The sequence below is a fragment of the Pseudophryne corroboree genome, chromosome 6, assembly GCF_028390025.1.
Source record: "Pseudophryne corroboree isolate aPseCor3 chromosome 6, aPseCor3.hap2, whole genome shotgun sequence".
Taxonomy (NCBI): Eukaryota; Metazoa; Chordata; class Amphibia; order Anura; family Myobatrachidae; genus Pseudophryne; species Pseudophryne corroboree.
The window spans coordinates 421,264,646-421,289,683 of NC_086449.1; the positions used below are offsets into that span (position 1 = coordinate 421,264,646).

The 25,038-nt window shown below is 41.1% G+C and overlaps 1 protein-coding gene and 1 pseudogene across 12 annotated transcripts in view; one reads left to right on the forward strand and one right to left on the reverse strand.

Moving 5' to 3' along the window:
• Positions 1-25,038, forward strand: part of MAGI2 (membrane associated guanylate kinase, WW and PDZ domain containing 2) — a 1,309,326-nt gene that overhangs the window by 655,581 nt on the left and 628,707 nt on the right. The gene's annotated exons all lie outside the window — the stretch shown is intronic.
• Positions 1,519-1,638, reverse strand: LOC134937201 (5S ribosomal RNA; annotated as a pseudogene).

The following is a 25,038-nucleotide window of genomic DNA, read 5'->3' on the forward strand; positions in this document are numbered from 1 at the left end:
GCCCCACAGTGCCAGATACATTGCCCCACAGTGCCAGATACATTGCCCCACAGTGCCACATACATTGCCCCACAGTGCCAGATACATTGCCCCACAGTGCCACATACATTGCCCCACAGTGCCAGATACATGCCCCACAGTGCCAGGCCCCACTCAGTGCCAGTTACATATGCCCCATTTGGTGCCAGATACATGCCCCACTGTGCCGCCGCCGCCCCCCCCCCCCTCCCGGTCACTCACCGCTGGTTGTTATGTGAGGGGAGGAGAGTGCAGTGCCTCTCCTTCCCCTCACCGCTCCAGGTCTCCGGCGGCTGTCTGGCGCCGGTTCGCTAGCCAATCAGAGCTTGCGGACCGACAGCCAATCAGGAGCCGGTCCGCAAGCTCTGATTGGCTAACGCCGGAGACCGGACACAGCAGCGCTGCTGGCAGCGACGGTGAGGGGAGGGAGAGACGCTGCGCTCTCCTCCCCTCACATTTTGGCGTGACGGGGGCGAGTGGGGCATGATGCCCTGGTCGCCGGCGGCGCCCCCCTCTCCTGGGCCTGCCAAGGCGCCCAGGGCACGTGCCCCACTCGCCCTACCCTAGATACGCCTCTGATAGTAATGGGACATTTGTTATATTGTCCTTATTAGTGCACTAAAAATAGTGTTGGTATAAAAATGGGACGTATATGAGAATTATAAACCATAGATAAATTGTACACTGGTTTAGTTGGGAGAAATTATTTTGTAATAGAAAAATTATAAACAGTAGGAGTAGGTAATTATACATATTAGTTAGATAACACCTAGTGTGGTATAATAATAGGACTATTTTTGTTATCATTATTGATACTCTAATAATAGAACTTGTGCGAGAAAAATAAAAATAAACAGGGGGCATATATGGGAATTATACAGCAATCCATAGATCAATTGTACACTGATTTAGTTAGGAGACGTTATTTTTTAAGAGAACGATGAAAGTGGGTGATTAAACATATTAATTAGGTAACATCCGTTGACTATAAAGCTCATAATGTGAAGATATTGAGACACATATTAAAAACATGTTAAAAAAAACATCAGAAGAAAAAGTGAACTATAAATTAGTAGTCAGTCACATTCTAAGGATTTAATACCGTGCTTATTAACCAAGGTTAGTGTGACTGTAGTGCTAGTGCATGTGACTGTTAATATATACTCATCCAATATTTATATCTAAAATAGTGATGTAGTGAAGTGAATTGAGTGTATAATAATCAAGAATCCAATTATATATTTATTTTTGTTAAGTGTGTATGTATGTGTGTGTGTAATATATATATATATATATATATATATATATATATATATATATACATAGCAGTCAGCGGCACTCACGGCTCCCGATCAGGGAATGAAAAAGACACAGTTGCTGTGTGTGTGTGTGTATATATATATATATGTGTGTGTGTGTGTGTATGTGTATATATATATATATATATATATATATATATATATATATATATATATATTGTTATGAGCCCATCTGGGCCACCTTGTACAGTACTCAATCTTCCCAAGTGGTTCCCCACTTGGTACTGGTTGAGCCCGACACTGCTTAGCTTCCAAGATTGAACGGAATTGGGCGTATAGCCAGTGTGGTATGACTGTATATTGCTGCAAATAGACTCAGTCCAATAGTATTGCATAACTCAATTTTTTTATTTGTACCAATCATATAGAATACCACATATATATAAAAAATGTGATAATAAGGAAAAGAAGAAAAAGGAGGTATTAAGTGCGAAAGTGATATCAAGTGCACGTGAGTTAAGAGAATGGCGGATGGTACTTGAACCATACGACTGCTTTTATAGGAATGGTGCAATTTTGTATCCTTCATTGAAGCCCATGGGATGTGTAGTTTTCAATTGGAAGATCCAAAACATCTCTCGTTGGGAGTTCTTTACCAGATCTCCACCCCTCTCGCCGCTTATCACATGTTCAATGGCCTTAAAGGACATCTCTTCTGGATTTGAATTGTGTTCAAGCTTGAAATGTCTATATATCAAATGAGTGTCCAGTTTGTTTTTAATATTACGGACATGTTCCTGAATCCTAATTTTCAATGTTTTTTGTTTTCCCCACATACTTTTTACGGCATGTGCATTCCAGTAGATATATAACTGATGTGGTGTTACAGTTCGTGAATTCTTTTATTTTGAATTCCTGGGTGTCATCTGTGTTGCTGAAGGTTTTTATGTTTGGATTGAGGTATTTACAGATGTTGCAGTATACACACTTGTAAGTGCCTACACACTTTGGGAAGGAGCAATGGGTGTCTCCAGGCAGTAGTTCCTGTAACATGCTTGGTGTGAGGATATCTTTTAGGTCAGAGGTTCTCAAAGTCGGTCCTCGGGGGCCCACACAGTGCATGTTTTACAGGTAACCCAGCAGGTGCACATGTGTATTAATTACTCACTGACACATTTTAAAAGGTCCACAGGTGGAGCTAATTATTTCACTTGCGATTCTGTGAGGAGACCTGCAAAACATGCACTGTGTGGGCCCCCGAGGACCGAGTTTGAGAACCTCTGTTTTAGGTTCTTAGATTTACGGAATATAATCTCTGGTTGGGCTGGAAGAATCTCTTTGAGTACTGGGTCCATGAGGAGTATATCCCAATGGGTTCTAATTGAAGTCCTGAAGGTGTTCTCATGGCAACTGTATGTGGTGATGAAGGCAACATATTCATTCTTCTCCACCTTTTTCTTATAATTTAGCAGGTCATTCCTCTCCAGGTTTTTAGTTTTAGTAATTGCTTCTTCCAAGATGGTCTTTGGGTATAGTTTTTCTTCAAATCTACTCCTATAGATTTCCAGTTGTTCCTCGCAGTCATCTGTTTTGTTGCAGTTCCTCTTTATCCTATGAAAATGGGAATACGGAATGTTGTTTTTCCATTTTTTCTAATGACTACTCTTGTAGTGGAGATAGCTGTTCTTGTCCACCCCTTTAATATAGTTTTTGGTGGACACCATCCCGCCAACTCCCATTTAAAATCAGATCTAGAAACTCAATGGAGATTTTGTTTTAAGTTAAAGGTGAAGAATAAATTCATATTGTTGACTTGTAAAAGTTTTAAAAAATCCATGAATAATTCAGTACTCCCATTCCATATGATTAAAATGTCATCAGTGTATCGTTTGTAAAAGACGATGTATTCCTCATAAAAGTGTGTGGTATATACATGGTTTTCCGTCCACTGACCCATGAATAAATTGGCAAAACTGGGTGCAAAAATGGTTCCCATAGCAGTACCACAGCGCTGTAAATAAAATTTATCTAAAAATGTAAAATAATTCTGGCTTAGAATAAAATTCATCAAATCACAAATAAAATTTCTATGGGTTTCTGTAAGGGAAAGTTCTTTGCTCAAGTATTCTCTACATGCTGCAATTCCTTTCTGATGTTTAATACAAGTGTACAATGATTGGACATCTGTAGTTACCCACACGTAAGTGTCTCTCCATTCTATTGTTTTCATCTCATTCAGTACCATGGTGGTGTCTTTAAGATAAGATGGTAGTTTCTTGATGTAAGGGTTTAAAAATACATCCACATACTTCGATAAATTGGATGTAAGGGAGTTTATCACTGCAACAATAGGTCTCCCAGGTGGATTGGACAGGCATTGGCGGTTATGGGGTTGGATTACATTAAAAAAGAAAATTCATCCTTTGTAATGATATTGCTCCTTAGACTCTGCAATAGGAGTTATCTTAGAGTGTGTGTGTGTGTGTGTGTGTGTGTGTGTGTGTGTGTGTGTGTGTGTGTGTATATATATATATATATATATATATATATATAATATCTTTAGGATAATCTGATAGCATGGTACATTAGTTGGAGTTTCCAAGAAGTCTTTGAGCTTCTGTAACATATTTATCGTGATCCAATATCACCAATCCGCCCCCCCCCCCCCCGCCCATTACTACTACTACCACCACCACCACCCTTTGTCAGCCGGTTTTATAACTATATCAGTGTTTTTCTGGAGATTTTTGAGTGCTTCAATTTCTCTGTTGTGGAGATTCTTGGTTGCCACCGGTGTTGGTTCAGTCTCACACAAGTCTTTTTTCACTAAGTCATAAAAAAATGCTCACGTTGCTCCCTTTTGATTCTACTGGATAGTATTTGGATTTAGGTTTGAGACCTGATTTGGATCTATCCTCGTAATTGGAGATAATCGCGTTTTTCTTTTTTCAGTAAATATCTTTTAAGTGTTAATTTGCGCACAAATTTGTTTAAATCGATGAAAGTGTCAAATTTGTTCAGTCCTTCAGTGGGCGCGAAGGACAGGCCTTTACTGAGCAGGGATTGTTCTGAGTCCATTAGAACATGTGACGATGAGTTGAATATTCCTTTGTCCACTGTATTTGTAGTTATAGGTTTCTCATTTTGTGTTCTTTCCCTCCTGCCGCCCCATTTTTCTCTGTTTCTGTGAAGCGTATCTTTAACTGGGATGTGCATGTCTGACGTCTTCGCATACTAGGTTCCTGGTAGTTTCTTTTGGTCGTGCTCCTTGTCGTGAGGATAAAAAATCTTGCTCATTGTTAGATCTCAATCACTGTAATGTGGAGAATCTATTGGATGTCTTGATGTATTGTGTTGATGGTGAGTCGTCTCTCCGTATTGGTTTCGTTCTTTGTGGTAGGGTCTTCAACTGATATCTTTGGTCCATTTTATGGGGTTTATTAAGGGTATTAAATCTGCTCCAGTTCTTTGTGTTTCCTTGTTCATAGTCTTTCTTATCTCGAATTAACTTTTTTCTTTTCCCCGTATGACCTCCTCTTCAGTGTGTTCCATCTTCTTATTAAGAACACTCTCATTGATTCTGTAATCATCTTTGGTTTTGAATGGTTCTAATTCAGCTTCCTTGTCTTTTGATGGCTTTCTCAAGAACAACAATGTTTTTCCTCCTCTAACTAATTAATAATTTCATTAAATTGATGGAACATGCGTGTAGAATGGAGTCACATTTTTCAATAAACTCAGGGTCTGAGTTCCTAAAGGTCGGCTCCTAAAAAAAAGATTCTCAGTCCTCTGGGTATCCTATTTACTTCAATGTAGTGCTCTAGTCCTTTAATATCCCACCAAGTTTTGATCTGTTTAGCTAATAATCGTTCCATTCCCCAAAATAGATAATCTAGATCAACAGATGGGGGTGTAGTGCCATTCTGAGTTTCTTCATTAAAAATTTTTTGGCACCAATTGCTGTGCGGAGCCGCCGGACACCAGCGCAAATAACACTGGCTGCCACTACTGCCTGATGTAGTTGTTGCACGGCGTCACTGCGGGTGAGGAACTGCATGGGAAAGGGAGGACTGGTTCTGCCTCTAAAATGTGAGACTACCCCCTGGCCGTAGGTGGCACCGCTGAGTGGCACCCCTCCTCTCTTGGCACCCCTGGCGAGTGCAATCCTGGCCGATAGGTGGATAATGGATAGATGTACTGTGCAGAGAGATTTAAATTTTGGGTCATTTTTTTACGCACAGGGTAAGTACTGGATGCTTTTGCATGTAGCCCAAAAATGTTAGATTCGTTTTTACACTGAAATTTAGATTTCAATTTGGACACCCCCCACTCAAATCTAACTCTCTCTGCAAACGTTATATCTGCCCCCCCTCCCCCCCCCCCCCCCCCCCCCCCCACAAAGTGCACATGGTTTGCCCAGTTGAATCAGGCCCAAAGATTGGATAAAAAAATCAGATTCTGGATGACATACCAACATTATACAGTAGATACAAGATTGGAAAAGAGACTTCTTGGCTGTTCAAAATAGTACAGAGAAGATCTGGCATTGGGAGTAGGAAACATTTTGTTCAGTTTTGCCCTTGGGCCAGTTTCTATCTTCTGCAATACTGTTTAGTTGTCTGGCTTTCACTGTCCAACATGATCAATCATTTTGCAAACTTTAATGTAAAGCTTAATGCTGGAGCAGGTGCAGCATCATCATGAGTTTCTAACATTTGCTGCCCAATAACAGCCTGCTAATGTAATGGTTACTGTTGTACCATCAGCCACTTGGCCAAGTGTTACCGGCCCTGCCATGCAGAAATAGAATTAGTAAACTGGCATTATTAGAAAACAGACTGTATAAGACAACGTGATCATGTGTGAAACTACTGAGCAGTGCTGAAATAACTGCTCATTGGGGGTAATTCCAAGTTGATCGCAGCAGGAATTTTTTTAGCAGTTGGGCAAAACCATGTGCACTGCAGGGGAGGGGGTCAGATATAACATGTGCAGAGAGAGTTAGAATTGGGTGTGGTGTGTTCAATCTGCAATCTAAATTGCAGTGTAAAAATAAAGCAGCCAGTATTTACCCTGCACAGAAACAAAATAACACACCCAAATCTAACTCTCTCTGCAAATGTTATATCTGCCCCCCCCCCCCTGCAGTGCACATGGTTTTGCCCAACTGCTAAAAAATTTCCTGCTGCGATCAACTTGGAATTACCCCCGTTATGCACAGTGCAGGCCCCTGTGTATGCCTCTGGTGGTCACCTTTTGTACCTGAACTTGTGCAAATATGCCTGCACAATAAATACTTTTATAGATCATAAAATACTCTGTACAGCTCACTGTCTTTTTATTGAGAAAACACTTCTCAGGTTTGCTGGTCCCCTGATTAACATGCACGTTTAGTATGAAAAACATTTGCATAACTAGAGGACATTGAGGACAATTGAGAAAATAATACATGGACATTTTAGATGATCATAATCTGCTTCAGTGTTGGTACTGCAGAATACATTTCTTTTCTCATGCCTTTGAATCTGAAGTGGAAACAGATGCTACTTTAGTACACATGGAGCTTATATGCGATTTGCAAGACTAATGTGCTACAGATACAGCTTAACTGTAGTCCTAATTAGTCTAATTTGTCACTCGATATCTCTATAGCAGCATTGCCATTTTTATAAAATAGAAATAATTATGATATGCCTGTGATTGCATGGATAAAACACGTAGCTCAGTCACTGGTCACAATTTGGATCACGCCAAAACATACTGGCCTTTAATCACTTTTAAATACATTTCATTTTTGTTGATTTTTTTTTACTAACCTTTTGTGACTGTTTGTGCATTGTCATCAAATCTGGAATAGCCCTATCTCCACACCTACTGTATGAAACAGAACAGGAAAAAAACTCCCAGCAGTCTCCTTTGGTTATCTAGGGATCTAAGTGGTGGAGAAAAGCTGCTTCTGGGCAGGTTTAAGCCCAAAATATAAATGGGCAAGGCTCTTAGGGCCATATTAACCAACAACCGCATATAAAGTGTGGTTCTGGTAAGAAGCCTTTATGAAAGTTGGGGCGCTGCGTAGAAGTTCTGTCCCAGCGACTGCCTAGATGTAAAGTTATAGCTACCACTTTCACGTTACTTCTGAGTTTGGCATGCATCTGTGGGGCCAACAGAACTTTGTGGTCCGGAATGGCTTGGTAAATGTGGCTTTCATAGCAACCCCCATAGAACCCTTTTGCAGTCGGAAATGGAGTTTCTCCTTTTTACATTTAGGGCAGTGGTTCTCCAAACTGTGTTACTAGGCACCCTGGGTGTCTCGGGACACTTGCAGGGTTGCTCTGGGTTGGTGGTTCAGGAGCAATTCAAATTATTTATGGTCAATGTAATAGGCAAAACCAGTGCTGATGGCTGTCAAACATTTGTGGACAAATAGAAGCTAATCCTGTCTTTCACCACACAATTGAACCTAAGGATGACATGCAGTATAAACACAACTTACTTAATTTAATATTTCTTTCTAAATTTACCAATAAGACATATTTTGGTATAGGTGTGTCCTGAAAAAATTTCTAATACTCTAGAGTGCCGTGATTAACAACATTTTGGGAACCACTGATCTAGGGGTTACCTTGATTTTGCGGGGATACCCTGAAAATCTTTATTTTTGTGGGATTTCTAACAAAATATTATTAATATATATGCCCTTAAAAAAAAAACCACACACATAATAAATAAACCACCCTGAATCAAAACAGTTGGGTAGTATGGGATTGTTTGTCATTTACATTGCAAACAACAGTACAGTACTAATAGTAGAATGATAACCTAAAATGGCCAATTATGTGCAAGGGCTTCAAATAATTGAAATGGGCAGAAACATGGCACATCAAACGGTATACAGAACCTTTTGGACTTTTTAATGCAATGTGCTTTTATACAGTACCTTACCTGTACTGTATGTTGTACAAAAATGAAAAAAATATTTATATATGTGTAGACTTGTAAAATATCTCCTAGTACAGTCGTTCCAAATCTCCGGTCCTCAAAGAGCACCAACAGCTAAAGTTTTAAGGATAACCATGCTTAACCACAGGTGACTTAATTATTACCTCAGTTGTGATTATACAATCTGTGCACAAACATGAATATCCTTAAAACCTGGACAGTTAGTGCTCCCTGAGAACTGAGTTTTGGAACTATCCTGGTATATAATCCCATATTTCAATATGTATGAATATAATAATGTTTTTTTTTCTGGTTTATACCGTATTGTTAATTGGGCATCTTCTCTTTTTTTTTTTTTTTTGTGGATATAATGTAATCAGTTGTGTATCTACAATGGGCACAAGTTCAGCACCCATGTATTATATTCACCTCTATGGAGTCTTACATACTGTAGACCTCTGTGCTGCACAAATCACTGGAAAAATGGGCAGTGGCCATGATACTATTTTCCTGGTGATAATTTGAGACGTTTCCCTGCTCCCATACCCCCACTGACTGGTCCCATCTTAATATCTGTGTCATGTTCCCAATGTTCTTTCCACATACAAGCCTGATAACAAGCAATGCTTCCTCTATCTCATGTGAGAGGAGACTTTACCCTGCTCCCATACTCCCACTGATTCCATCTTAGTATCTGTGTCATGTTCTCCATGTTCCTTCCACGGCCAAGCCTGGTAACCAGCAGCGCTTTCTCTATTTCTTGTGAGATGAGTCCTGCAGGCCACAGGATACACTGACTGTGACATCACCAGCACTGTGCACCACAGTGGGAATCCTGGATATTGCTGTCTTACCACTGGAAACCACAGCCACATCAGGCTGGATTCTCTGCATCTTGAGTAGAGACTTCAGAATGCTCCATGCGAGTAGACAGCAAAGGCCTTTCTGTCTGCGATCTACTTCATCACTGCAGTGCAATGTACCGCTAGTAGTTCCGCCTTTGCTGCTATGCTAGTTCATCCACAATAATTGCATTTGTGAGTGGTTTTAGCAACTAGAATCTACGTTTACATCCTGCAATTTGGGGCGAGACGCCTGGCATGAGTTATCCAGGCCGAAAGGTGTAGTGACTTTTTCCTTAAACCTACATATAGTATGACTTGTAACACACCTGACCTATTTATCCACTTGCCTGGCATGATCGAATAAGATGTGACCTTCGGATCCCAACTGCCAGGATTTTGTACCCAACACAGATGGGTAGATAGAATAGATCACAGGTTCTCAAACTCTGTCCTCAGGACCCCACACGGTTCATGTTTTGCAGGTCACCTGTAGATTTTTAAAATGTGCCAGTTGGTGATACATAGTGCAGCTGCTGGGTGACATGGAATACGTGAACCGTGTGGGGTCCTGAGGACCGAGTTTGAGAACCACTGGAATAGATTTTTTTTTTTTAACATCATGATTTAAAATAGAAAAAAAACAACCCTTTTTGCTGTAATAAGATCTTTTCTATGTATAACAAGTGTTGTAATAGACTAAAAAATATTGTAATTTTCAAAAATAAATTGACTCTATTTAAACCATATTCCAATGACTGAATGCAGAGTGAGATTCTTAAACCAGCCTTAAATATTGTAATTTCATAAAATCATTTTCAAAAACCGTTTTTCACAGGCATTTGTGTAGTGCTGCTCAATTCCTGGCAATATTATGCCAGATAGCAGGGTTACAAGCGATATGTGATGTAGCAATGACACGGTACATTGTAGCGATGTGGAAAATATTGCTATTAATAGCTCATTGAATCATCCCCTTACTGTTGAAAAGAACAGATAACAAAGAACTACTGTAGTCACTAGTTCAAGTGTATGAAGTGTAAAGTTATACTGTTTTCAAGGTGATTTTGCTGTCATGTCTGCTATTTGGAAACACTTTGCATGTCAGGACTTTGGTAGCAATGTAATTGCAGCAAATATTACAAGCATCCACATACACAGAACTCTCCCCATATCAGTACTGCAAGCAATTTACAAGTATTCTGGTATCTTTGACTTGTATTGCTTACATATTAACTATACAGTTATCTAGTCGACTGTAAGAATTTAGGACCTTATTCGGAGCAGTGGCCGCATTGCGCCTGCACAGCCTCAAACATTGCACCCGCATCCCGGAAGGATGCGGCCGCAACGTGATTGACAGTGGTGGGCATTTGCGGGGGGTGTTTGCGGGAGGCGACGTGGCTTTAGGGGAGGGTGTAGCGACCTGAACGGGGGGGTGCCGTGAGCGGTTTCAGGGTGGCTGCATGATGTCACACGCAGCTGCTCCAATTTAAAAAAAATGGTGGCGAACTGCCTGGCTGTGCTGCCAGAGGTCAACTTTAGTTAGATGCCACCGCAATGTAATTGCAGATGTATCAGGAAACGGCTTTGCATATACTGTGGGCCTTGTGCTGTGTGGCCCCCAGCATGTGAGTAGGTGGATGCAGATCTTACTACGTATGCAGCAATCTGCGTCCATCTCTGAATAAGGTCCATAGTCCCTTACATTAGGACAAAAACCAATTTGTTTACATACTTAGGTCAACATGGTTAAAATGTTGACACATTCAAAACATTAACATTTAACATGTCGACACTAGAATGTCCACATATTTTTATTTTTAGAGTTCGGTTTATGGTTATGCTAAAATAAGCAAAAAAACACATTGTCATTCTGGTGTCGACGTGTTAAATGTCAACATTTTAAGCATGTCCATCTGCAGTAAGTTTACTGTATGTCTGTATATATTTTTGACCTACGTCTGTGTCAACATTCTGACTGACGACATTCTAAATGTCAATTAGTCATACCATTCCCAATAATCTGTGAAGCTAAGGAAATACTACTCCATAGACCTTAAAATCAATTGTTTTAAAATGTATCAAGTGTAATGAGCTCTCTGATTCCAGTGATTTGAAAAGAAATGTAAATGAATTGACCAGTACATGTCAAGCGTTCCCTATGCGTCACTGCAGAATTCACAGTCCTGCACTATGAAACCCCCCGGTTAAGCTCTGTGTAGAGTTCATAGCTCTTTGCTGCAGCGCAGCTTTGAAATGTGTTAATAAATGTCTTTTTAAAAGCTCCCTGAAGCAAGGTCAAATTACATACACTTCAACGGACTTACAATTAAACGGACATGCCCATAGTTACAATGTGTTAGTGATGCTCTCTGCATTAGAAAAACCCTAGGTGTCTTCTAATCAATTTAACTAACAAGTAGAATGCATTACCATGCATAAAGAGTCTGCACAGTCTGACACACCTTTCTGTGAAATCAACTTGAAACCAGATAGCAACGAAAGGGGTCTTGATGGAACCTTGAGGGTCACGCTATAAACTGAAAATAATTGATGCTTCAAAATTGGGATATAAATGAATGAAAGAATGCTTTGTTTAATTGGAGATTAGGTATGCATGTTCCATGAGATGTGCACATCGCTCAGGCGGTTTAGAGTCGTTTCCTTTATCAAATGACCTTTTGAAGATTGGCATTAGTGAGCTATGTACTACAAAACCATCATACAGCACAGGGATAGTCTGTTTATAATGAGCTCTGTTGTTGGAAACTACAGTATGGGCTGTAGGATGGGACTGTCCCACTGTGTCCGCGGTGGGGGAAAGTTGTGAGACCCCTTGCTACTCGCTGCCCTGCTTAGTGGAGCAGCAGTGAATAGATGCATACTTTCCTACTTTTGAAAACTAGAATCAGGAAGATTACAGTAGGATGTGCTGTGCAGAGTACGGCGTGCCGCCTAGGGGGTCTGTCATACTCTGCCCAAATGGCATTTCTTGGTTCACCAATGGGCGTGTCTATGCTTAAATGCTTGTTGCAAGATATTTCTATATAACATTAGTAACAAAATATTTTGGGAAGTTTTGCAAGTAGTGATGCGAACACTGCTGTCTGCAATACAGGGTTTCTTGTTACCATTACATATTCGCTGTAATATTTCTTTTCTTCTCACTAAGCACAATATACATGATAAATGTGATGCCTATGCAATAAATTTCAAATGCAAGTTGACCTTGTGTGAATTCATCCCTAAACATATAAATAAATGATGATGTTTGTGTATTTCATGTTTTATTGTGGGCACTGCACTGTCTGCACCTTGTAGGCACTACCTATATTTATTGTATGTGCTGTATTCTATACCATTACAGCATTAACCAAATCATTACAGACACCAAATATTCTAATGTGTTTAACTACAGAAAGGGTAAGAAGTGTTGTCATTTAACAGCAGAAGCAGACTCTATGGATGAGTGCACAGAAGCACAGATAAGACCGTGGGGTAAATTTACTAAGATGGGAATTCTATTTAAGATGGGATGTTGCCCATAGCAACCAATCAGATTACAGGTATATATCTTCTAGAGGGTGCTAGATAAATGAGAAGTAGAATCTGATTGGTTGCTATGGGCAACATCCCATCTTAAATAGAACTTCCATCTTAGTAAATTTACCCCTGTGTGTGTGTGTGTGTGTGTGTGTGTGTGTGTGTGTGTGTGTGTGTTGCTGTCTCTGTCTTTCTTTCCTGTCAAGGGTTCCCACAAGGGAGGATGATGACAATCGTCAGCAGTGACTCCTGTGCAGCTACAGCAAATCACCGTTTTTGCAAACCTCAAAGTTGTGGAATTCTTGTAAAGCCATGCTCCCTTTTTGCTGAGGGCACTGCCTCTTTTAGGCCCCATGCAGCAGTCCCAGGACCTGCAGACTACATGTTGGGAGGTATGCAGTACACATAGCAGTTGTATCTTTGGTTGCAGGTAATGTGTGATAATATGCTAATGCTTGTGGACATAGGCGCCTCCGTCAATACCCAGTTTGACCATGTCAATGGGTAGACAAACTCTTATAGACCTGGCTGTATGGCTTTTTGCCTATATTGATTGCATAGTGATTGCATAGTTGGCTCAGCCTGTGACCAAATGTACATGGCCATAGTGACTGCTTACCACTCTTGAGTGGTGTGTGATCTGCACTAGATGGGTTTGTAAGCCACATCCTACATCAATTTACATGTAGTGTATATGATTGTATAGCTGTACTGAAACATTACCGTATGCTCGCTGAGCCATAGAAGTTTTGTCTTTTATCTTTTCACTTTCTAAATGTTAATCTATTTAGTAGCTTTGTCCTTTCTTCTCTGTGCTTCATATTTCAATATCCCTTCCTCCAAGAAATATATATTTTCCCTAATACCAGAAACCTGTCACGCACATGTGAATTGCTTTCATCTACTATATGTAGGAATTGAATGTTCTCAATATTATCACATTTTATAAGGCTTTATGGAGTACGGCTTTTCCTTCATGGTTAAATATGAGCTTAATTCTTTGTGAGATTTCTACATATTGGCAAACCCTTCATATGCGTAATCCAAAGACCATAGCTTTATCAGAGAGCAAAATTTCAGTTGTCATGGAAACAGTTTAAATTTTGCCCCAAGGTTTAACTTTGAATATGGTTAAGAAGACGTCATGTATTTAAAACAAAAAAACAGCTTTGCTCGTAGTCTGTGTTCATCTAGGAACCGGCACAATAGCATTTAGTATTCAGAACAAAATATATTTTGCATGGCGTTTTGATTTAATTTGCAAAACGGTTTTATGATGGCTCACGAGGTGTAGAAACCTAAAGCAATTTTGCTATATAACATCTATATATTTTTATATTCATTTTGCTGTATTTCTCAATTCTATTTCAGAATGTTAAAGTAGAGGAGTTTTTAAAAATTTTCTTCAGTGCCTGAGCTCATTTTAAGTCCTTCTGAAAAAAATAGAGAACTGAACATTAAAACTAATGGTTCTAAGAGGCTTTTTTTCCCCCTTTAGTAAACATTACAGTGAACGCCTTCTCCCTATGTATTTTTGTTGTCTACGGTATGTATGTATGTATTTGTGACAGTATGGGCCTAAGTGATGATTCAGAGATTCTGTGTTTTTGGGACCAGCTGTCTTTTTAACAACCTGCTAAATGCACCACAGTGTAGCTAGGTAGAAGTTTTATGAATTTAACCTTTTTTTTTAATTAAAAATAAAACTACTGATTTTGTATAGTGTGTGTGTGTGTGAGCCGATTAAAGATTTAATGATTCCTCACACCTGTATGTGGCATCACTTATCCAGCTAAATATTTGATTGCCCCTGCATATGTTGTCAGTACAGCTGTTGCCTCAGGTAGCAGAGTGGCTAGCTGCTAGCCCCACCCCTGTAAAGCACCAAGTTCATTTGCTAATCCAAAGTAAAGATGACATTAAACGTTCTCATTTAAAAATATGCACAAGCAGTTTCTTTTCTCCTAGAATTGTTAACAAAGCTATACAATGTGACAGCCATCCAGAATGACACAGGAGCAACAGTATGACAAAGGGAAATACATACAGCAGAAGTCGCACTAATGTACACCAAACACCTAGGAAGCGTAAACCAATAGGAGACATGCAGAAGAAAAACTGAGTGGAAAAGAGCAGCTGTCAGACATAGCAAAGGTATACGGATATGCAAAGTGCTACAACGTACAGCTGTGTTACTAGGGGCACATTCTTTAACATTTGCAGTGTACAGTATTGTATTTTACAGTATACAATCAATTTCCATTTCATTATGTTGGCTATATATCTGGCATGTTTGGCAGCATTGTTCAATCATATTGTTTTAATCTTCTAAATGTAATTTACATAGTCAAGTGTTTAATTTTCTTTTATAATTTTGTGTGTATATATAGCAAAGTGCCATCCATGTTATTTTTCCATATGTATAATCCTTAAAAGAAAGGCACCAGGCAAATAGTTGCCAGTTAGTTGTGAGTGCTTATATTCTAATTGTATTTATTTCTGTTTTTTTTTTAAGTGGCTACAAGCTACTTAAAATGAAAATGATGACAATCCTTTTATCTAAACTTTCTGAAAGGTCTATGTGGAGATTAATAGTTAAGAATTAATGTGTGTATGCACTTGCCAATGCTGGGTCCTATCACTAGCGATGCCGCCTAGTGTGCAGGGGCGTAGCCAGAACTTTGTGGGCCCCATAGCAACATTTTGAAGGGGGCCCCGTCCCAATGCTTCTAGACACTTCTTTGCAACAGTTGTTAATTTTATGCCCTATAATAGTGCCTTAGTTCATTGTCTGAACTATAGTAGAGTCTTATTTAATGTTATGCCCAGTAGTAGTGCCCTAGCTTCTTTTATGAATTGCAATAGTGCTTAAGTTCACCCTATGTCACATTTCAGAGCTGCCAGTACACATTATGCCGCACAGTACCCCCAATTCACATTATGATATATAGTGCTCCCCATTTATATTGTGCCTCATTACAGTGCCCCGGTTCATATTATATAACATTGAAATGCTCTACAGTTCATTTTATACCACACTACAATGCGCAGGTCCAGGGGCATACCTAGATATATTGCAGGCCCCAAGGATAAAGATTGAAAGGACCCCTACGTACCACCCAATGGCGAAAAATGTATATAACACATGTAAAATTGACAGGGAAGGTGGGCCCCTCTCAGCTCTGGGCCCCATAGCAGCTGCACTCCCTGCACCTATGGTAGCTACACCCTTGCTAGTGTGTACTTAGCCTTACTCAGGTTCTGCAGTTTAGTACAACATATAGAATATAGCTGCCTACACATTGTACATTAAGGCATATCTATTACTTTTTGCATTTTCATTCACTTGATCAGTTTTTGAGTAATGCATTGTGTGACATACATATTATTCACACCTTTTGCATTGCCTGTAAAGCATTCTGTCTCCCACTCATTCAGTTAAATGGCATGCAGGTCAATACCTCAAAAATATTTGCACAGTAATGTCTTCTATTCCATTTGTCAGAATGCCCAGATGTGTGAAAAATCCTATTATGTTAGCTTTACAGCATTATTTTCCTATGTTTGTTACGGTTTTTGTTTTTTTAGTGTCTAGGTAAGATCTAGAATGTAAGTTCTCTTGAACATAAGCTCCTGTTAACATGGTCCCCTCTCCTTTTTGTTTTTCTCAACATAATTATGCAACTGGTACATTGTAATTATGTTTATTTGTAAAGTTACGAGCTTGTGTATATTTGTTTGCATATGCTATTCTTCCCCTATTCTGCAGCACTGCTGGACGCTTATGGCACCTTGTTATAAATAAAATTATAATAAACAGGCTAGATAATGGGTGATCTAGAATAGGGCTAATTAGGGCACTTTTTTATTGTGCATCTACTATGGAAATACAATAGCAGAATTTAGACTTTGACAAAAACAAAATTGAACTGACTATTAAAATCACATTGTTTAATGGGGGTTTTTTGTGCGTGTGTGTTTATTTGCATACTGTATCTCCTAAATATATTTGGATATGAGGTTAAATGGATTCAGCTGGGTGTCGTGTTTGTTACCAGGGGGTAATGCTTGTTGCTAGGGGTGTGCCCCCAATGCCACATATGCCCCCAGTGCCAGATATTCCCCCACAGTGCCAGATAAAAACATGCCCCCCAGTGCCAGATACACATGCCCCCAGTGCCCCATATGCCTCCCCAGTGCCAGCTACACATGCCCCCAGTGCCAAATATGCCCCGCCAGTGCCAGGTACACACCCTATTCCCGCTCACCGCTGCTGTGTTGTCCGGGAAAGAAGGTATAGTCCGGGAAGGAGGGCACAGCGCGTGCCTCTCCTGTATCCATCCTGTGTCTCCGGCGGCATGTCTGTCAAATGAAGCGCCGGTTCATGAGCCAATCAGAGCTCACGGACCGGCAGCTGTGGCTCCAAATTGGCTGCCGGTCCACGAGCTCTGATTGGCTCACGTACTGGCACTTCATTTGACAGACACGCTGCCGGAGTCACAGGAGTCAGGACGGACACAGGAGAGGCGCGCGCTGTGCCCTCCTTACCGGACTGTACCCTCCTTCCCGGACAGCACAGCAGGCGCCTCCAAGCCTCCGCAGTGGCTGCAGGGGTGGTAGTTACGTTGCTGAGTAGAGGCAGCACTCGGTAATAACACAATGAGGCAGGTATCAGCAACAACGTTTCAAAGTGTTACTTCGTCCTCCGGTTACAACAAGTACAATTGTGAACATACTTTTATAAGAGGTCCCTGCCATGTGTAAAAGCTCTCCTACACGGGTCTGGGATGTAGATGCCCACTAATGACATCAACACCCCTCGCCTCGTTGCCTGGGCAACCAGTTACAACAAAACAAGAACACATTCAAAATACATAGCACTAGACACTGAATGTGGATCTTGTGGCATTCCTATATGATAAAAGGCTACCACACTAGATACTATAAACAAAGATGCGAAAATCAACAGATATGTAAGAAAAACATAACAGACATTCAAAGAAAATAAATCACTGAGCAGAGCAATCAAAAATACAGCAATACATAGAGACACACAGTGCCCCACAGAACTGCAATACAAGCACCCAATGCAGCAGAAAAGTTCAATATCAATGAAGTATGTCGCCACTAACAAGAAAATACATTTATAATTTAAAGAAAGCAATGCAGACCTAGAGTTTCATTGAGTCCCCGAGCGGCTAACGTCTGCAATTCAATCCACTATTGGACGGTACAATATTTAATTTTGCTAACGCTGGATAGGGATACTTAATGAATGTTGTCTGGACTTCCTCTTGCTGGTCATTGAAGAATCCGCGCATTAGCTGGCAGTGGCTTGTGAAAAAAAAGCTACTTTTGAGGCCAAGTTTAAGAACATCATTATTGAGGAAAGTAACACCAACTAGCTAGAAAAACTAAATGGCCAAATCTCCTCTTAAGGATGGGATCTAAAACAGTTTAAGAGGCAAAAACTTGCTAAGGTAAATGTGGACTATGAACAAAATCGGGTCTACTTGTGGGCATGTGGTACCCTTAATGAACAACAGCGCAGTTACTGTCAATGGAATTACAAACAATTTATGGCACTCTGATTCCTCTGGTGATAGAAATACCAATAGTGACTCTGATACTGCCTCTGATGGCCGTGCGGTGTCTTCTAATTCCCCTTTAGGGGTACGGACCCGCCGAGCAGGTGGCGGCAGAGAAGGTGGAGAGGCGGCCATAGTCAAAGAACGGAGCAGAGGCAGAGTGGGCCGGCCTCCCCTGGCACGGAGGAAATAATATTCAATCTCTCGTCTTATAAATTGACTCCCACTGAGATTAAAGTACTCAGTAAAGGACTTTCGTTCGTACCTACAGTACGATTTGATTCTATGCAGTGAGAAACTGAAAAATATAAACTGAACCGTCAATTGAAACTCCATGAACACTTCAGAGGATCTAAATCTAGGGCTTCTAATGTTGATAATAATATTCTGGTACAGTTGTCTAAATTACAAGCACAGAGCTGCTTTGACCCTGTTTCTAACAATGCAGCGATTAAAACATATGGGTGCATGTTAGATAACGTTGTCATGCAAGAAGTTGTGTGTGAGATTCTATTTTTGCTCGTCACAATAGTCTGAGTAAGGCAGAATTTGTAGCACTTAGAGATTTGTCTGGCTATGCTGACATCACAAAACGCCTGACTGACAAAGGCGGGGCTATTGTAGTGCAGAATATTCATGACTATAGAGCTGAACTTGAATGCCAACGAAGTGATAACGCTGTGTATATAGACTGTTGTATGGGGATCCCACACAGTCATTTGCTAAATTGTTGAATAGTAAGCTTCAGGCTGCCGTGGAATTAGGGATAATTTCCAGTACTTTAATGAATGCTTTAATTGTTGTACAATCCTGTAGTACTAGTACCAGTATTATACTCCTTACCCAAGATACACAAATCGTTGGAGCAATCACCGGGTCGCCCAATCATAGTGACCCGGAATGGGTTGTTCCAAAGAGTTTCCACATAACTGGATGCACTTTTACAGCCGTGCAATGTTGGTCAGGAAGGTTATTTACTTGATACCAATACTTTCATCAACAAACTTAGTGCCCTGCGTGTAATTCCTTCTGATAGTGTTCTATGAAGTGTTGACATCTCTAGCATATATATACGGTTATACCCAATGAATTAGGTGTTGCTGCGGTTCGCAGTTTAATTACTGGTAACCCTCTATAATGTGGTCCTGATGTTGATTTTGTCATAGATTTGATAGAAATGGTATTGACATATAACTATTTTATGTTTGATGGCAGGTTTTTCCTGCAGACATCTGGCTGTGCGATGGGGTCCCCTGTGGTCCCATCGTACACAAATGCATATATGTTCACAGCAGAAAAGGAGATATTTTTTGATAATGTTGCATTTTCAGAGTCTATTGTATTTTTTGTTAGATACATACACCATTTGTTTATTAACTGGTCAAGTTCTCAGGAGTCCTTTAAGGCTAACATTGACATCCATTATGCTTCAGATCACCTTATCAAATCTACTTACAATATTAGCACACATAGTGTTAATTATTTGGATGTGTTTCTTTAAGATTGTCGACTGTCATTTGCAAACTGAGTTGTATCAAAAGCCTACAGACAGAAACACACTTCTGCACGCTGATAACTTCCACCCGAAGCACTTAAAATTTGTGCAGTTCGGGTGTGCAGTGATCTAGCGATGGCTAGTAGACACATTGATGAGATGATAACTAAATTTGGACAGAGAGGTTATGACCTTGACAAATTGCTTCAGGCTAAAACTTAAAGCTTTACAATGTAATCGTAAGTCCCATTTGTCCACTAAGCCTAGGGAACATGGGAACAAACTGATGCCCTGGGTCAGTCATTACAACGTATGTAGTAGCCGTATTCCTAGTGCGGCCTATTTTAGGTACTGATAAAGACCTCAATTTGGGGGACACAATAATCATGTCCTCGTTTACCAGGAGAAAGAACATTAGAGACTGGGTCGCCAGAACCGACATCACGGGACTACAGGCATCTTAGAGTGAGCAAAACACATTTCTGTCTCTCAAAAAGGGTTGCTTTAGGTGCTTGAATTGCACCACTTGTAGGTCCTTGTCGGTTGGTACATTTTTCTGCAATCCTTACATAGTTAAGAGATATGTGATTCGTCATAGAGTCTCATGCACCACTCAATTTTATTATTTATTTGATCATATGCCCATGTGGGCTATACTATGTCGGCAAAACCGACCGAACCTTTATGAGAACGGATAGCAAATCATAAGTTGGCCATCAGGAATGCCCTAGCATCCAGCAGTAGCGATCAGCCAGTATCCCGGCATTTCATTCAGGCTCAACATAGTGTAGCATGTCTTAAATATATGATCATTGATCATGAACCGTGGAGATTACGTGGTGGTAACCGATCACTTAGACTGCTGCAGAAGGAATCAAAATGGATTCATGAATTGCAGACGTTGGCCCCTCGGGGATTCAATTCAACTCTAAATCTGCATTGCTTTCATTAATTATAAATGTATTTACTTGTTAGTGGCGACATACTTCATTGATATTGAACTTGTGTGCTGCATTCGGTCCTTGTATTGTAGTTCTGTGGGGCACCGTGTGTCTCTATGTATTGCTGTATTTTTGATTGCTCTGCTCAGTGATTTATTTTCCTTGTAGGTCTTTTATGTTTTTCTTACATGTTTGTTTTTTGCATCTTTGTTTATGGAATCCAGTGTGGTAGCCTTTTATCTTATAAGAATGCCACAAGATCCACATTCAGTGTCTAGTGCTATGTATGTTGAATGTGTTCTTGTTTTGTTGTAACTGGTTGCCCGTGCGACGAGGCAAGGGGTGTTGACGTCGTCTACATCCTGGACCCGCACTGGAGCGCGTTTGCACATGGCGGGGACCTCTTATAAGGTATGTTCACAATTGTACTTATTGAAACCTGAGGACAAAGTAAAACTTTGAAGTGTTGTTGCTGGTACCTGCCTCATTGTGTTGTTATTACTGAGTGCCCCCTCTACTGCTATATGTTGGACCTGTCGCCGATATATATAATATTTATGTTTTGGAGGCTAATCAGAAGTTGGGAGCAGCATCAAGGGGATAATCCATTCTAATTAACTATATTATGCTGTTTTATATTTATAAAAGCTGCACCTGATTTTATTATTTTATTCGTAAAGTCCTGTTTATTTGTCATAAATGTTCATATTTAAATTTATGAAGTGTTTTCTGCTTAAGTGCTTCCCACATATATACAGAGGTGTAGCATGAAGCCATGATTCCTGTAGCATGCTTATGTAACTGCAGGCCGTCCCTTCCCCCTCCATCCCCTCCACCCACTGACTTTTGCTAAACTGGAAGTGACCAGTATGTGAATCTATTGTGAAATAGAAAAAAATATATATCCTAAATGGTCTACAGAGATCACCTTTTGCTTGATAATATATGCACCCTGTGCCGCCCTCACCCTGAACCTCACCTCCCTGTGGCTTTGTGTTTCTTGTTTTACCTTCCCCTCTCCACCTAGGGCACACTGTCTGCTGTGTACAGTATGTCACCCTCGGCCCACCCAACATCTACACCCTAGTAGCTAGACGCCCCGTGCCCCCCAGCCTGCTGGTGAGCCCTGACCCCAGCATCTCTATCATGGATCATCACACACACACTCACAGCTGACAGTGTGTGTGATTTCACTGAAAAGTTGTGGTAATCCCAGGCAGGCGGCATCAGATTATTGACTCTGACATTGACCCACCAGGATCACTGTGGCACGAGTCGTGCAAGTCGACATCCTCCACTGCAGGCAGCACCCAGAGCACTAGCTCCAGGTCCTTTGACCTCGACACCCCTGCATGTATATATTGTGTTACCCTCGTAGTTTTTTTTAATATTAATCCGCATATTATTAGTGTAATTATGCCTGCAAGTCTACCATAGGGAATCCTAATGCCATACTTGCCTACCCTCTTGGAATGACCAGGACGCTTCCGTAGTGTATGCTGATGTAAATGAGTGACAAATGTCTACATACTTGTTGGTGCTATATAAATAAAATTAATAATGCATTGAGATATGATTGTTCTTACAATTTCTCTGATGATTGAAATTCCAGATGAACATACAGATTCATGCATGCACACTATTACAATCTACCATGTGATCTGTGACCTCCTATCTTGTGACCTCCTATCTTGAAACAAACAGGGCTGTTTCTAGACAATATGGCTCCCAGTGAGAACAGTAAAAAATTTCCCCCCCCCCCTAGACATTTTAAAATGACATTTTAAGGGGGCTGGACCCTGCTGAACTGGGTGCATTCTCAATAAAAATGGGTGTGGTCCCACTAAAAATGGCGTGGCCTTGCAGGAAAAGTCTATCTTACCCCCCAGTTTTTGATACCCCAAGGTCTGGGCCACCACAGGAAAGAAAAAAATTCTACCATATTATGTCCCACACAGTAATGCCCCTTGCACCATAATAAGCCATACGCAGTAATGCTCCTGGCACTTTATTATGCCCCACACAGTACTGCCCAGGACAACTTACTACTATATGCCCCATAGTTATGCCCTGGCACCTTTAATATACCCCACAGTATTGGTATCTTTTTGCTCGTTGTCGGGGAGTTTCACGCAGCAGGCCACCTCCCGTTTGGTGCTTGCGGTCACAGCAGCATTTTCCCGGCTGCTCTCCATCATTACCACGACCAGAGCCGGCCGTAGGCATAGGCAAACTAGGAAAATGCCTAGGGCATTTGGAATACCATGGGTCACAAGCACTTCTGCTGATTAAAATAATATGCAGCTTGCCTATATTCTGTGTGTAACTGTGACTGTATCTGCATACAAAATGCTTTGTTACAGTGTATCCTGGAAATCACTGTAACAAAGCATTTTGTATGCAGATACAGTCGGTCACACACAGAATATATATATCATTTTATTCAGTAGAAGCTGCTTGTGCATCCTAGCCATATAGCAATGCAAATAAGATGCATTTTTGGCAAAAAAGGTGCCCGACTTTTCGGCAAAAAAGGCATCTCCTGCTGCATGGCGTATTGCGAGGCAAGATGTATGAGGACACATCTGTATCTATCCAAGCAGTGGCAGAGGTCACAGTATTAGCGGCCATGTGAGTGCTGTGTGCGGGTGGGCTGGTTGTGCAATAGTGTTCGGCACACGTGTAAGGGGCGTTATGTGTGTCGTGTATAAATGCATTAATAATGTGCGGCATATTTGCAAGGGACATTATGTGTGTAAGGTATTAATATTGGGTGGCATTAATATTGTGTGGCATGTGTAAAGGACATTATGTGTATAAGGGCATTAATAAAGGTTGGCATAATGTGTATGGCGCATTATGTTTATGAGGACATTAAAAATGTGTGTCATGTGTAAGTGGCATTACTGTGTGGTATTATGGGCCTAATTCAGACCTGATCGCTGCTGTACATTTTCACACAGCAGCCGATCAGGTCTGAACTGTGCATGCGCCAGCACCGCAATGCACCGGTACATGCCAGATGCCATTCTGCTGGCAGGAGGGGGCGGGCCAGCGTGGTTTGGCTGCCATTTTAGGGGCGTGGTCCGGACAACGCAGGCATGCCCGGACCATACGGGGGCAGCCGCCGCGCCTGCATGACATCACACGCAGCCGCTGCGACCCAGACAGCGATGCGTAGCTCCCTTGTCAAGTACATCGCCGCCGTGCAATGCTTTTGTACTTGTGCAGCGGGGCAGAGCCAAACATGCTGGGCGGACTAGCCCTGTGCTGGGCGTCCCCCCGCATGTCTGAGTAATTGATCATAGCCGATCAAGTCTGAATTAGGCCCTATGTGTATAAATGTGCTCTATTGTGTTGTGTAACGTATAGAATGGGCACTATTGTGTGGTCCAATGAGAATAAAGAGCAATATGGTGTGGTGTGGTGTAATGTGAATAATGAGCAATTCAGTGTGATGTAATGTGAATAAGGAGCACTACTGTGAGGAGTAACGTACATAAGGTAAAGTGGGACTACTGTGTGATGTAACGTGGACACTATCGCATGATAAAATGTGACTAAAGTTGCACTACTGTGTGGCGTAATTTGAATTGGGGGTACTATTTCCCGGCAAGAACATGTCCCTTTTTGGGCTGTGCACCGAATGTGCGCACCGTTCGTATTTAAAATATAGGGGGTAGGAGCACCAAAATGAGTACTGCTATGGGTGAGGGGTGATGGTGCTGGGAGATGGGTGCAGGGTCAGAGGTGGAACTAGCAGCGGTGCTAGGGGGCACCAGACAAAAACTTGCCCAGGGCATCATATTGGTTAGGGCCGGCTCTGACCATGACTGCTCCAGCACTAGACCGCGTAGAATACTGCTGTAAAGTCACCTGGTGCACGGCTCCCCGGCCCTAGAAATGGCCCTGTCTACATCTGTATTTGCTTGTTGGAGAAGCATCTGCAGAAATAATGGACAGAATGGTTATTAGTGTATACAGCCGTACACGCTTCCAGGGTTGACTGACATTGCATCATTGTGTTTGCAGAAATATTATGACAAACATTAAACCAAATCAGATAAAACATGATCATGGGTGCGTACACGCTCATACAATATCTCAACAGGTTGTAAATTGTATGATCTGCAGGACGATTGCATAGGTGTGTACCTAGCTTTACAGTCACATTGCGTTATCATTGCTACACAAATTGGCCATGATGTTTGTTGATTGTGGATGTTGATATTGAAGGAAAACCTAGTAAATAGTTAATACCATCTTAAATACAACGGACCTAAAATTCGTTAAGATACGAATGAGAAACCGAATGTTCAGAAGACCCAAGAGACCCACATTCCAGGCTCTCTCACTCACCTCGTTCATTCCTTTAATACACAAGCATGCATCTATAAATGGCCGCCATCT